The sequence below is a fragment of the Anoplolepis gracilipes genome, chromosome 4, assembly GCF_047496725.1.
Source record: "Anoplolepis gracilipes chromosome 4, ASM4749672v1, whole genome shotgun sequence".
NCBI lineage: Eukaryota > Metazoa > Arthropoda > Insecta > Hymenoptera > Formicidae > Anoplolepis > Anoplolepis gracilipes.
In genome coordinates this window covers 3469259-3485299 of record NC_132973.1, presented here as the reverse complement: position 1 = coordinate 3485299, position 16041 = coordinate 3469259, and the positions used below count along the sequence as shown (strand labels likewise).

Here is a 16041-nt window from a genome sequence, read left to right as displayed (position 1 = left end):
ATTTCTTTTAATAATGGATATTACTAAAGAATTATAAAGATATCGAATGAAATAGGATTAAAAAAGTATTTTATACGTTACTTTATAATTTTTCATCTAAAATGAGATAATCAAGCTATATTATACCATGACATTTTCTTGAGCGTTAAGCGATGCGTTACGAAGATAACTACAAGAGCGATTTAGCAGATGGCGGAGCGCAGGTGACGTTGCGTTAAGTTACTCTTAAGATCATGGCTAAATAATTATTGCTGGCAGGAGGATGGATCTCCGCGCCTAATTTGATGACGAAGATTCACCTGTTTGATGTAAGGCTTGCCATGTGGAACTCGTTATGTGGATTACTTGCCTAATCAACAAAATGTAGGAACGATAAAAGTTATAATTATCTTATGTAACAATATAGTCATTCATATTTCAACATATGTTTTCTGATGATAGATTCTTATTCATCGATGCATATAAAATAGGAAATAAAAAGTGTAAAAAATAAGAGATATATAAGGAGAGTGAAATATATACGAAACGTAGCAAAATATATTTTTAATTGTAAGTAGTAAAACAATATAGAAACCCTATTAACATAAAACAGTAGTATAAAAATATTATTTATTTTACATGTAATTAAATTACGTAGTACAGCTATTTACATATACAGATATAATTTATCATAAAACAAATTTTCTCGATCTCGAAAGAATTAACTAATAAGCAATTTATAACGCGTCTTTGTTCTATCGTTTCTTTGTTAAGTTAAGGATCGCATTCGGTATCGTCTTGCTAACAGCGGGTTCGCGTGTAAATTCCTTTGCCACTTTTTGCTAGATAACGAGACGAACTTTCCGCGATAAAAGCACTTTCTTGCGTCGAGCGTCGCCGCGATATTACTTTTCACGGATATGCCGGGCGTTGTTAGACGACATACTCTAGGGATGCATTTATCTTGCCAAGTCCTTAGGTACTTCAAGTACCTCGATGCCATTGGTACCAAAAGTAGGATGAAATTTCACAGTAGCTATGTACTAGACTATTCATCGATACGAGGTTATTATCAATGTTCCCGTTCCCGTTTCTCTATATCTCTATGAGGAATATATGTTTTTGAAATAAGTTTATGAAACATGTATATTCTTATTATATTACTATATATTTAATGTAAAATATATTTTTTTATTCTTGATATTTTTTTTTAATGTTTTGAATAAATATTATATAGAATTTATTATTAGATATTAATTAAATCATAAATTATTTACACAATGAAGCTTTTCAAATGTTTCTATAAAATTTATTAAACTTTCATGATATTTTATACGATTTGGATAGTTCTAATATTTTTAAATAAATGAAGATAAAAGACTAGAGATAAAAAAACGAGAGGAAGATAAAATCATAGAAAAAAACTGATTCTCTACTGATCTAATTTCGGATTGTGCTGAACATGAACTAAAACGCAGTTAGACAGTGGATTGTATTGCATCTCGGATTGCATTGTGAGATGGGAAGGGGAATATGAAACTTCCGTATGGTAATTGTAATCCCATATTACACGAAAATTCGAATCCCTCGATTCAATCTCGTATTGTATTATACTTTAGGACTACGATCGATCGATTCAGTGTTCTTAAAAGAGCGCAAGTCGCAGAATTATAGCTCAGTGAACAGATTGATTTAAAAATTTCTAAAAAATTTAATATATTGCATATATTATAATATAAACATTATGTCTAACATTCATACAAAATTAATTTTCTTACATAATTTATTTTTTTTTTTTTATAGTGAATTATACAAAAACTTCTTTTCTTAATAAATATGAATTTAAATGTTTTTATAGATACAATAAACTAACAATACATATAGTATAAAATGCTACATAGCAGCGTAATATTTTGATAACTCATCATTAACTAAATGAGATTAATTAATATCAAATTTTTTTACTTATTTCATTATTTTGACATTAGATACAGAGCTTTACGATTTTTTTTGAATATAGGTGCAAGTTTAGAAAACGTTCTAGAAATTTTTCTGTCCGCTATTGAGATGATCTGATGCGGTGAATAAAATGGACTAAAAAATATTTCACTATGACGAGCGAATACTTTGAGGCTGGCAAATTACGGAAGCGGTTAAAGCATGGCCCTTTTCAAGGCAACGTCGCTATCATATTGCGCGGCAGTGTGACCAAATGTAATATCACGCTCTTCCACGAGAGCCAAGACTCAACGTCATGCCTATCCGCTCTGAAAATCTCGTACCAAACAGTTTTTCTACCGCGTTACAATGAGTTTATCGCGGCGAACACGCTTGAACGATCCGTGGCCGCGCTTTTTGACCCTTTCACGTTTAATGAGTTGCACATTTTACCTCATAAAAACAATAAATTGATCAACATTTTCTCAATGATGAAATTAATGATAATATTGAAAAATTATATAATATTATCTATAATCTATAAAATAATGTACAAAATGTAGTTTTTGTCATTGTACTATTTATCATAAATATCAAGTTACATCGCACTTGGCTTTAAGATAAAATAAAATATGCATAAATAATAATTTTTTTTTACAATTAATTGATTAGATTAAATATAACACAAATGTACGGGATAATTAACAGAAAAATCAAGCAATAAGATTACTATTATCTAATATATCTTTCTCTTTGTGAAATTCTTGATGATTTGAAAAATAGGAAATAAGATTTATAATCCAGGTGTAAATTTATCTCATTAAAATTTGAAGCATTTTTGAAACGAAGATTAAAAATTTGTTAATATGTAAAAATGATTACATATTTATACATACAATCATATATTCTAGTATTTCATATGTATTTATATAACATATATTTTTTTTTTATTCATTCTTTTACTTTTAATTTCATGAAAAAGAGATTATCGTTATAAATTTTTAATATTTACATTATAAATATTAAAACTTCTTTATAAAAAGTTAAAAGTAGAAAGAATAATAGAAAACAAACGCGTGGAATTTTGTGATGTATATCGCAGTTGTTTTGTTGTCATCTCGAATAAAAGAGAAGCCCTCCTCCTGTCATCGTTATTATCGCACGAAGCGACAAGTGTTAAGAGATACCAAACGTGATCATTCCACACGATTACAGTTAGTAATTGTTACATTATCCCCTTTAATCAACATGAAAGCCAAGTTTCATTCTTTAAATAAACGTTAGCAGAGTGTCTACTTCCTGGAAAAACATGCAAAATCTGGAATTCTCAAGGATTTCTTTTGTGTTTAGAAAAAGAAAGTAGTCTTATAGAATTTTTTTACGACTCAAGAAGTTTTTTCGAAAATTCTCCTTTGATATATATGTATAATTTTGCTCTCTATTATAAATAGTCAGCCGTGTGCTAGTGAAACTGGCGTCTCACTTCGTGGAAACTTATTAATTGTTAAGAGTTTTGGTTTTATTTTATTACAAGTTTTAGAGTTCTTTATAAGATCAAACAAAATTTGTCTGGTTATTAAGCAAAAAAATAGTTCAGGACAAACTGAAACACTGTTTACTTTGTTCGCTGACGATTTTTAACATTTCTTACTAGATTTTTAGCGCGTGAAAATTCTATAACAGTTTTAAAAATGTTCTATGCATAAAAATTATTGGAATATTAATTAAACAAATTAAATCGTCCGAACATTTAAATATCAAAGTGAGACGTTCTTATCTCCGCTCATCTATAATAAATTAATTGTGTATATGTACAGAAGCCGTCATTAATGTCTTTACAAATGAATTATGCATATATTAATATATTTATATATTTTGTATATTCATATATGGAAAATGTATGTGTTCTGATATTTGCATAAAATCATGTGCATTAAAAAAGCATTAATAATTTTTTCTATACGTAGGATAATAAATACTAAGGATAATAAATTAGTATTTGTTCTGTTATTAATTATTAATGATTATGTATTTGCCTCAAAATATTTGAATAATTACAATATTTTTTTATAAAACATAATATACTCGTATATAATATTCTAATATATATTATTGAATAAAAATATCACACATGATTTCTTGTACATACATATATGTTAGTATATTCCACGATTACAATTATTACATATTATTCTAATTTTTATTATTATATTTTTTCTGTTTAGAGAAGAAATACTATTATTTCGTCGCGGAGCGTATTACGGGGAAAAAAACATCGCAGACGATTCGGAATTAATATCAGGCCATCCCCTTCACACCTATTACCGAGTCAGTTCTGATATGTGCGCGGCATAATCGCACAGTATCTGTGGATTAGTTGAATCGAATCGAGCCAAGCTGACAATAAGTTGACAAGCCGAGCCGAGCCGAGCCGAGTCGAGACGAGTCGGATCATGAGTCGTGGGTCGTAGTTGCTGTTCTGCGTCATTGTCAATTTCGTCAATTTTCGGCGAATATCGGGCGTAGTACATCGGGAGTGAATTGAGGTTTAGGAACAGACCATAGTCTCGAGACAAGATTTGTTCCGCACTCATTTCATCGTAACTGGTGGTGTTTCGCGATTTTTGAGAACATTCGTTCCTGCGTCGTTTTGCCGCCATATTCCTATACGCTGTATTGCTTTTGTGCGTATTTGCTTGACCGACGAATGTCGAGAGTTTTGTAACATTTCGAGAAGTACCCGAGTATTCGATGGATAACCGCGAGTGTCACAAGGAACGTGTCTAACAATCGCGAATTCGTCGGAAACAGTGATTTGGTTTGCGGCAGGAGGCGAAAATGAACATTGTGCGCGAACGAGTGTCGGGATGTCGAATTGAGACGGATATTTGTTTAATTATACATATCTATTAATCCGCGAAAAAGTACGCGCTGAATATTTTGTATGTATAACGCGATGATTTGGTTATCATTCGTGCGGCGATACGAAAGCGGGAAGATAGCAGTCCGACAAAGATTGTATATATCAATAAACGTTTTATGTATCGGGAAATCCGGAAAGTCGTGTAAAATGTCACGCGAATGCTTATGAAGATGCATCACCGAAGAATTAGAAGAAAGTGAACAGACCTGGAATGGGGCATCGAGCTTTGTGGGAGCAATCAGATAATTTATTACATACGAGGTAATTTATTACATATTATTGACGGAATTAATGTTTTTTTTGTCGCGATTATCGTATGGCATATTTTGTACAATTTTCTTTAGGTTTGTGTAAAGCTGCTGTCTTACTTCATGGAGCTCCATAATTGTATTAATAGAATTTTGGCTTTATTATTAATAGTTCTGGAATTTTTGACAGAAGAACAGTAGATCATTAAAAGAACAGCTTGGAAAAAAATCGGAACAAACTGATACGTCAAATTTATGCTCCGTCTCACTTCGATGATTTTTTTAGCATTCTTGCCAGATTTTAAGAGCTTGAGAGTTTTGCAATAGTTTTACGAAAAGTTCAATACGTAAAAATTATTAGAATATTAATTATACAAATTAGATTGTCCGAGACGCTAGACGTAAATGAGATTTCATATTATTCATATAATTTAATATAATATAATTTGTTTAATAAATTTTGTAATAATTTTTACGCATATCTATAGAACTCTGAAAGTATAAGTAATTGCAGAACGACAAGAAACAACGAAATATTTAAAGGCGATAGGACGATCGAAATATGACTAGCATCTCATCTCGCTGATGTACTTGTACGTTTGACATCTCGGGCAATCTAATTTGTTTAATAAATATTCTAATTTTATGTATAGAATTCTTTTTCTGGAAATTAAAAGTAATTAAAAGTAAATAACACGAAATCTCATTAATCGATAGAAATATCAAAATATGACCAGCGTTTAATTTGAAAATTTAATTTGTTTTATTAATATTTTAATAATTTTTACGCATAAAACTTTTTTTAGAACTATTATCAAATTATATACCTATATTTGTTTATATATTCAACGTCTTAATATTAAATATGAAGTACATATTTTTTATTTAATTTCTTTTAGTACAATTAGTATAAATATCTTTGAAACTTAAGAGGCTCTGTATTTTTTTTTTCGTGAATGAAAAACATTAGAAAATGTATGTAATAAAAAAAATTATTTTAGAGAAAGTATTAAAAATATCTTGAAAATATTCTTTTTACTTGAAATGTTAAATAAAAATATCTGGGAAATCAGGAATTTTCAAGGAATTTTTTTTTACAAGATTTGAGTAGATACCCTGTTAGATTCAAGATGTATCATATCCATCAATCCATTTAGCGAAATTAATATACAATAAGGAAATATACGTACTCAACGTAAATGTATTATTATTTTAAGTATGGTAAATATTTCACGATAGAATGAAATCTGTCAACACAGCGTACGACGCAGGTCGCTCGGCGCCCGACTGTTTATACGCGGTAACCTTGTTATCATTCGCACGGCAAATGTCGTAGATAGCGGATCGTAGTTCTTCTCTTCTAAACGCGATCGTAGCAATTATATGTATCGAAGTACATGATCTCTCTACTATATTAAAACTAGCAATTAACAACTCTTGTCGTAGTGACAGTCATTTACAACAAACGTTAATTCGAAGCAGGTATTTTGCACGTTTATATTTACGTGGAAATAATACATTGATTTCACGAGGTTATTTATGTATGAGGTTAATTATGTATCTGGAATGTAACGTACATAGATAATATTAATTGTAAATTTCGATTCTCTACATCTTTTTGGACGAATCTCTTTGTAGTCTTAGCTATTAATTCCTGTAAAATATTGCGCGATAGGTTCAGGTAGAAGGTTTTGGATGTTTAGAATTTTTTCAGTAATTATAATAACAAAACGCTACGAGCATAAGGCAGATCGATTCAAAGAGAGTCACAATGTGTTTAATTTGTAAGCATAATCGTTTCTAATCTTTGTATTGTGATATTTATCGCATATTGTAAACTTAACGTTTGTATTATGTAATTGAATGAAATGCGTATTTCGCAAGCCTCATTTAATCAAAATCTGTCATACAAACAGTCAACATAATCTAATGTAATCTCTTCAATTTTTCGAATGTTGCAACTCGCAGATATCTATCTTTTAACTTACATATTTATATCACTTATGTTATAATGTGAGATAAAATTGCTCTAAAATATGTATGTATATTATTTGTTACAGGTAGCATTATTAATACTATGACAAGCTGCGTACGAGTTTGGCTGTGCGACTTTCGAGTGCCGGACGGGAACATTGCTTTATACGATTACAGTTTTCGATTAACATCATTTTCTCGTTGTGTGATGTATATATAAAATACGCGTCGCGAGTGCCGTAAAGTATCGCGCGATCGTGTTTTCGCGAGTGTCGTGAGTGCTACAAAGGAGCAATGACGGACGAGTAAGAGAGGAGGAGGAGGAGGAGGCCCGGGGGGCATCGGGCAACAGCGGAGCAACTGTGGGGTATGTAAATACAATATTTATAATAATTATTTAATTTATTATTCCCTACTTGTAAAATTACTCTCTTATCTCCGCGGAGTTTATTTTAGTGAATACTATTAGGCGTATAAAATATTTAAAATATTTTAAAAACTTTATTTTAAAATATTTATAGTAATTATAATATTTTACAATATAATAATATAACATAAATAACAATATTATAATACGATAATATTTATATATTATAATTACTTATAGTAATTGATATTTTTGTATATAGAAATTTTTTTATATAGATAATTATTTAGATTAAAAAAAAATCCTATCAAATTTATAGTAAATTTTAATTGTCTCTTCCCTTTTAATAAAGTGAAAATTCATTGGTAAAAAACTTTGTGACTCAGTCATTCATTGGTTGTTTTATCGATGTTTCTTTGAATGTCGAGAACAAGCAAGCAAATCACTCGTTACCACCTCTGCTGATCGTTTTGTAAGACTTTTACGATAGCTACGCGCGCGTGTCGCGCAAGCCACGCTTCCGTGCGATCACGATTCTCGCGGTGTGTTTCGTTCGCGGTTTCCGCCGTCGGTGGCGATTTAAGAGGGCTACCGCGCGGTAGAGCATTGGCTGCTTTGCGGTTACACGATTACAGCTGACTTCATTCTCGCGGTGCGTAAACGACCGCATGAAGAACGTAGAGTGCGACCGATGTTTGCGGTGCAGCCTATCACCAGTAGGGACGTTCCAAAGTATCAGGTTCCTATTTTTATTCACGGTGAAAGAGTGTACTTCTATCAGTCGATACTTTGTCCAAAAATAGAGAGCGTCAAAGAAATAGTTTAGATAAAAAGATTTTTTTTAGAAACTTTTAATAAATATTAAAGATACAAAATAATTAATATGTCACGAGTAGAGGTGTTCCAAAGTATCAGGTTCTATTTTTATTAATGGTAAAAGAGTGTACTTCTATCAGTCGATACTTTGTCCAAAAATAGAGAGCGTCAAAGAAATAGTTTAGATAAAAGGATTTTTTTTAGAAACTTTTAATAAACATTAAAGGTAAAAAATAACTAATATAAAAGTAAGTAATCAAAAATAAAAAATAAAATTAATTAAAAAATACTACTTTTTTAATAAACATGGAATTTTTTAGAAAATTTTAAAAATACATTAAAAAGTTGTTAATTTTTAGAAACTTTTATAACAAATTACATTATTAATTATATAATTATATATTTGTGCATTTATAGATACATGTTGATTTATTCGTTTGCTGTCATATTTATAAATGAAAAAGAGAACGTATAGTTACTGGAAAACGATATCACGCATTTCTTTTTCAAAATGATTGTACGTAATCCGCATACGTAATAATCATGCGAGAACGCATTCTGCTCGACGATTTCGTGTCCTCCTTAAAACACGATAACGTTGGCATACAGATGTTCTCGCGCGAATATAGAAGGGAGAAACAAAGGATGTAGGGAACGGAAGTAGAGAAGTTCCGAGGCCTAGCGAGGGTGAGGATTATGGCGAGATCGAGGAAACGTTGTAGAGAAGTGGAATCTCCGAGGTGGATCATCATGTTCCTTTCTTCCCACTTCGATCTTACGAGCTGTTCGTGGAACGGCTAATTAATGACGCGCCGCTCTGTAGTTTACAGGGGTGTGAAGATTAATTTGTTATGGTCGCTTCCTTCGTGTATGAAACAGTTGATTCTCTGATTGATCTTGGCCATAATTTTGTAGCTGGCTAGATATGAGGATCGGTGATCCATTTGTGACCTGTGATGTATTATTATAATGTATAGTTCTAAATGTTTTATAGTCTTCTGATATATATTAATGTACCAATTTATCATTTATGATTATTTTCGAAAATTGTATATAAATCTAAAAATATTAATTATACAAGTATATAGGTATATTAATTTAACTAATAATTGAACTCTCTTGAACTAATAATTGAAAATTTTTGAGTCAAACAAATAAATAAAATTAAAAGCATTTTTTTTTATGATTAATTTTAAAGTATTACATTTTCAAAATTTTTAATTATTACATTTTTAGGATACAAACAATATCTTTTTTATTAAGTGTTGAAATTTAGACCAGCTTTTTATTTTTTTTCGATACTTTCTGAAATATTTACTCTGACATCAGATTTTATTACGATAATAATTAAATAATGTTTAAAATTTTATATAAGATATTTATGCTTCCATTTAAGGGATTTTTTTTATATTTATTATATTTTATAAGTTTTATATTAAATTACATTTCTCTTTTAGGAAATATGTAATTTTTATTATTAAATGTATCTCTTTTTAAAAGGTGCGAATAAAAAATTTAATTGCGTAATAATAATTATTTGAAATAGCTATTATTAAAAATTTTTTTATATACATAAATACATTTTTATACATTTTTATTTTTTTACGTACATAAATACATTATATAAAATAAATACATATATGTTTTTTTAGATACATGTATAATATATGTACATAATTTGAATATTTTGTATTTTACAGATCAACGTGCTATGTACTTTACAAATTCGCTGTTGCATCGTATTGGTGAGTAAAAATTGTTTTAAAATAATACATTGACGAATATCAAATTCGTTGAAGTTTCGGTGCTTTAATACGATCCAGAAATTAAATCCCATGTGGTCGAAGTATCGTGTAATCTGATCCGGCGCACGTATGCAGTGTCTGAGATATAGTTTGGAGCGTATAATAGCGTGAGTAACGTCGAAACTAAGGTGCGTTACGGGATAACCCTGGAGAGCTGGCCGAAAGGCTAGCAAAAACGAAGCAGCCCGGAGATAGGTAAGGCCCTTGCCCGCGTGCGTGATTAGAAAGGGATTCCTCGCTCGCTTGGTTTCTTGGCGCATTCTTACGCAGCCGTAGCGATAATCGATTGGCCACGAGCCGTCATGGAGGCGAAGGGAATCGATGACCTTCGGGCAGCACAATCCGCGGCCGCTTCTTTTTCCACGTTTAGGATCGTATCCCGTTGCCTGTTTTCCGTATGCTATTAAAATCATCGATGGCGTGACCGTCTTTGCCGATGTAAACTTATTTATATCTTGTAGTTTATCGCGATCGCTGATTCTGGCTAGTTATTATATAATAATTTAGATATATTGTAACTTGTAATGTAGATTTATTTTTTAAATTATTTTATCTGGTTAGGTTTCCTCTAACTCTCTCTTGGATTCGACTACATTAATTAGAGTTAATTGACTATACGTTAATTTCATACATTATGAAAACACAATTAATAAAAATAAAAAATCTTTGACATAAAGATAAAAACAATTGCCAAATTTCTCTTAAAAACAAGACTGTCTCTTTAAAATAAGAAGACTCGTCTGACAAGACGAAATTTCAGAGATTTTTTAGAAAATACATGCGTGTCATATATCTTGTCTTGAAGGGTTAAAGGTTGGATGGAAACGGGGTCCTGGACGCGACGTTAAATGACGTTGCCCGTACGGTCGGTGAACCAGAATGAGTTTAACATAATCGCGCTCCGAGGGGAATCGTGTACCTGGTGACGACTGAATGTCACCGGTGACATGACGAAGAGATGGGAGACGAACGGTATCGCGATTATTTCTCATTTTGCTGCGCAGCGTGCGGTCCCTGTAGATCGCGCGATCTATGCCACGATTGTCCGCGACGCGTATATAAGCGGCGAAGAGCCGGCCGGCGCCGCTAATGATCGTAATGGGCACGTTGCGCTATACGACGAGACGAGGGGGCCGTGCCCGTTTCTTGGTCGGGGCTCGCTCGTAGCAGCCGAGAATGGAACAAGGTAATGGCGAGATATTAATAGTGGTGTATCGTTGAGGCTGACCGCCGCCGCCGCCGCCGCCGCGATGTTGCAGCGTCGATAGCGCGCGAAAGAATCACGCCTAATACTCCAAGATTGCCGTTTCATCGATAGTCGCGAACCCTAAACGCCGAGGTCGTCGAGCACCGTCGAGCTTTTTGCGCGCGTGTGGTTTTACTTGCGTTTTCTCTTGAAATTTATCTAATCTTTGTTCTTTCTCGTCGATCCAATAAACGTGCACTGTAATATATTCCTTAACTCTTGCTTAACTCTTCTCTTTCAATTCTTAAATATAAATTGATATCCTTGAAGCATATACTAATTTATGTTAATACATTTCTCATTTCGAAAGTTGGATTCTGGTACGTATTTAAATAATAAAAGAGAATGGAAGATGCTTCTTTTTTAAAATTATAATATAACGATGATAATGAAATATATACTTTGTATTAAAGAAGAAAAAGAAGAAGAGAAGCATGAAAGATGTTTAATATTGGATATTCGTGATAATATGGGGATAAGCAAAACATATCGATATAAAGAATTGAAGAACATAACTCACGACATTGGCACAACGGCGATTCCCTGACTACATCGTAGATCTATCATGGAGATACTTAAAATCAGCGATGATAAATTGCCGTTATATATTGAGAAAAATGGTATTCAATTGAAAAGTCAAGGTTTCGAAAGCGGAAACATATGATTAATTGTCAAATAATTTAACTCGTCGTCAATTGAGAAATCGTGTAAGATAATTTCGATAGTCCATTTACATTCCATTCTCGCAATACGCATAATATAAGATACTCGCGCAAAAAGCAACGAAAGGCATTTGAAAGAGTACATTTTTCTGCGCTAATATCTGGGGGAAAGTATAGAAGACGATATGTGTTATCGATCATCTCGTCGAAGACAATGATATTTAACGGCTGGTCGATTCCACGGAAACGTCGGCGCGGTAGGTAATAAATTTTAACGCGTGTAATGCGGGAATTAATGCGGGATTGTTTCCGCGTATCGGCGGTGAGACGTAGTCACGATTCTCGTACGATAAACTCGCGTTTTAAGTGCGCGTTTAACGACCGAAGTTACGACGTCGCCGCGCGCGCGAATTGTTGGATCGAATTAAATTAATTCGTACGATCGTCCCGTCATCCGAAACGCGCGAATTGGTGAGCTCTTCTTTGTGCCGTCGTCGTCGATCGAAATTCTACTCGTGATAATTTCGCGCTCTCATTCTCTCCTACCAATTAAACTTTCGTCGCCTTTGTAAGTGGTCACTCTTTGCCGCAGTGCAATTAACCGTTTTTCTATACGTATTATTCATTAAATATCGCTCATTCGAACGTGTCCGACCATCTCTGCCTGATAACGTCGTCGAAAATTTCCAGCTTATCTACGCGAGAAACTCTGCACAATAAGATACGAATTAATTAAAATGTCAGTATGGGCGATATTTTGCATAAAAAGAACTTTTATATTAAGAAATATCTATCAAGGGTGTTTCATTTATTTAGTATCAAGCAATACAACTGAATACTGAATAATAGCACAAATTAATTACAAGTTTTTTAAAATTAAAGAATGATATATACACACATGATATGTACATACATTGTCTATATATACATATATATCGATTATTTAATCTATTTTTCAGATTGCGTGCTTCTTGCCTTTTTCATCTTCTCTATATATATAATATTACATTATTTTATTCCTTTATTTTTCTCTTTTCATTTTTGCATCTCATTGTGCTTTAATCTTATGACAAATATCTCAACTATAACGCTCGACATCCAGCGACCCGTTGTTATCTTCCTTTTATCCGTGGTTGCGGATGCGGCCGATAAATAACACGGTCTGCTCCTTTTTTACACGAATTCTCTCACGATCTCGCCGCTGCTCGCTAGGAGCATTATACATTAAACAACATCACGTATCTCGGTTACTTCATCGCACGTGTCTCTTTCTCTGCTCTCGAAACTGCTCCGTGTAAATCATATGTGCGACATCGCGACTGTGAGCGAGCGGAACGCGTACGTAGAGCTCGCAGGACCGGCCTTAATTAGACGATGGAACGACGATACGCGTCTCGGTGCTGGAATCGCCTCTAATTCGTCCGTGTATAACTTCATTATTTTGAATGACCGCGATCTCTTGGAAAAATCGCCAGGAGAATCACTCAAAATAAGAAAGAGAATAACTGGATTAAGCTTAAAAAATTTGTACACTATAAATTATTTGAATCTTAATTTAATATTAGTTTATGTTATGTTAATAATTATATTACTGTTTTTTTAGCCCCCTTTGTTTTTTTCATATTATTCTCATTATTATATCACTTATTATGCAATTGTAAGAATATTATTCCATTTATTTGTACATTATTAATGCATATATATTTCTTTTTTTTTAATTTTAATAATTACTGCAATTTAGCTATTATATCAATAACACGTGTAAGTACTTTGAGTGTAAATTTATAAAGATATTTATAAGGTACAGTATCCTTATATAACTCATGATTTACGATACGCAGTAAATATTTATAAATTTGATATTTATCGCAGCTATATATTAAACGGAAAAGCATCCTGTTATCGTCAAAGGTAGCTTAGTGCGAGTTAAGAAGCGGAGAAATACAAGTACGATTTCGAGACGCACGGCACGCAGCTCGGAAACGATCAGTTTTCGTTTTACGGCGATGAGCGTTAAAACGTAAACTATATCATTTACGAGTCGTCTTGGTAAATCGATGCGTTTGAGTTCTTGTTCGAATACCTGGTAGGCCGGTCAATTAAGAATCCGCTGCGTTTAAAACCGACGATGATACCGGTCAACAGGTGTTTTAGCCTTAGCGAGCGATCGTTCGCAATCGCCGGCTTTCAATAAAACGTTCAGGATCTTGATATCCCATGTGGCGCGCGCGTTTACGAGCATGCAAAATCAGTTCCCTGGCGCATGGCGATACGCCGTTAATCCACGAGCGTCATAGAACAGCCGTTTGCTTTCAATTGAATTAATTTGCATTTTATAATACATACTTTTTTTTATTTTTTATCGAACCGTCACTTAAAATACACATATTTATTCGCAATTTCATAAATGCGATAATTTACTTCGCTAATTTATTTTTCCTGCTTTTCATGATTTGCATTTCTCAACAGATACTTATATATTATTAAAGATGAAAAATAAAAATAGATAAAAATAATTCATATACTATTTGACGCGTTATATACATGTAATGGCTATGTAAAAGAAAATCGATTTTCAAACTTTCAAATTAATTTCCGATAAAAAGATACTTTTTACATATTAGCTTAGTCGATATTGTTTAATATCGACATATCTCTATTTCATCAGATATAATATAGGGCAACTTGCGAAAACTGCAAACAAACAAACAAACTGAATGTCCCCTGAAGAACACCTGCTCTCGCGATCGCAGTGCGATGTCAATTCCTGAAAAATTATCCGGTAAACGAGAGGAGGATATCGCCTCCCTCGGGAACCGAGAAAGTCGGCTCGTGAGAAAACGTGGTTCGACGAACCGTTACACCATCGAATCCTCAGCGTGTTGAGCCTCGTAAATAGCTGCTTGGGACACGTCCTCGCGATTCGTCACGTCTTGGACTTCCGTGAAACGGAAGATTGTGTCGGAAATCGGGCCCCTGAGACTGATTAGCGTGTGAACGATCGGCTGTCCGTTTACTAACGAGGAATACTCACCGGCCATGCAATTTGTAGTCTCTGAGACCGATAGGTTTTTTTAAAAAAAGTAAAAAGGTATCGATGCACTTTTTTGCTGCCATTGATGTTTTATAAGTCTACAAGTTAAAACTTGAAAAAAATTCTTCACAATTATGTATTAAAAAATTAATGATAAAGATATTTTAAAAAATTTTTAAATACCTTTTTATTATACACTTAAAACACCGTTAAGTTACGCAGAAAGTTTTTTTTTTTTTTTTTTAATTTCTATGCATTTTATGTGTTTTCTTGCGGTTCTAAACGATTGCATTTTTTCTCATAAAAAGAATATATTAATTCTGGAATGTATAGTCCACTAAGATTCGCAAAAATTACAGTAATAGAAAAAAGAAATTCTGAAAAATTTAAAATTAAATATTATCTAGAGCTATATAATAAATCTAAAAATATAAAAAATAGTATGCTTAATATAATCAAATAATATCAAATCTATTTACAATCCTAATATAATCAAATATTTATTATTTTAAAATTCGAACCTTTGCAAGTAGACTCGCAGTTAGAATCATATAGTGGAATGACATCAGTCAACAGATACATTCACGAGGGAGATAATATGTGTGTTCCCGAAACCGGGAGACACGGTGGAGCGGCGCGGCGTCAGTGTCGAATTCGTAATTGGAATGTCGCGAGGGAGCGCGTGGTTCATCCGGGAGGGGGTTGCACCCGGAGAGACATCGAACTGGGGGAATTCTCGAGTAAAGTAAGGGACCGAAAAAAATGTGGTCGGCATGTTAGATATTTGTGTGGGTCTCCCCTGATATAACGTCGATATATATACCGTGGGATGAGAGGAAAGAAAGGGGGAGGGGGAAAGAACTAGCGGGTCGCCGGTGGTGCCCGTCGGCGACTCGTTTACATATTGGTAAGCTCTGCGGGCTTTCGGATCCGTGAAGCGATAGATGCGATGCGCCGATATCGCGACGCTGGAGCTCGGGTATTCCCTCCTAACTTTCTCGATGGCGGGGTAGAGTAGAATACGATGAAGGGAGAGGGCAGGGGGAGAG

The 16041-nt window shown here is 33.2% G+C and overlaps 1 protein-coding gene across 3 annotated transcripts in view; it reads left to right on the top strand.

Annotated features, from left to right (window-relative positions):
• Positions 1–16041, top strand: part of Svp (steroid receptor seven-up, isoforms B/C) — a 278507-nt gene that overhangs the window by 68365 nt on the left and 194101 nt on the right. For 2 of the 3 annotated variants that reach the window (XM_072891408.1, XM_072891409.1), the window contains exons 4-6: positions 4143–5101; positions 7149–7429; positions 9946–9990. The gene's annotated coding sequence lies outside the window, so the exon portion shown is untranslated. Of the gene's footprint in view, positions 1–4142; positions 5102–6409; positions 6571–7148; positions 7430–9945; positions 9991–16041 lie in introns of those variants that run through there. The other variant, XM_072891410.1, reaches the window with a different exon arrangement.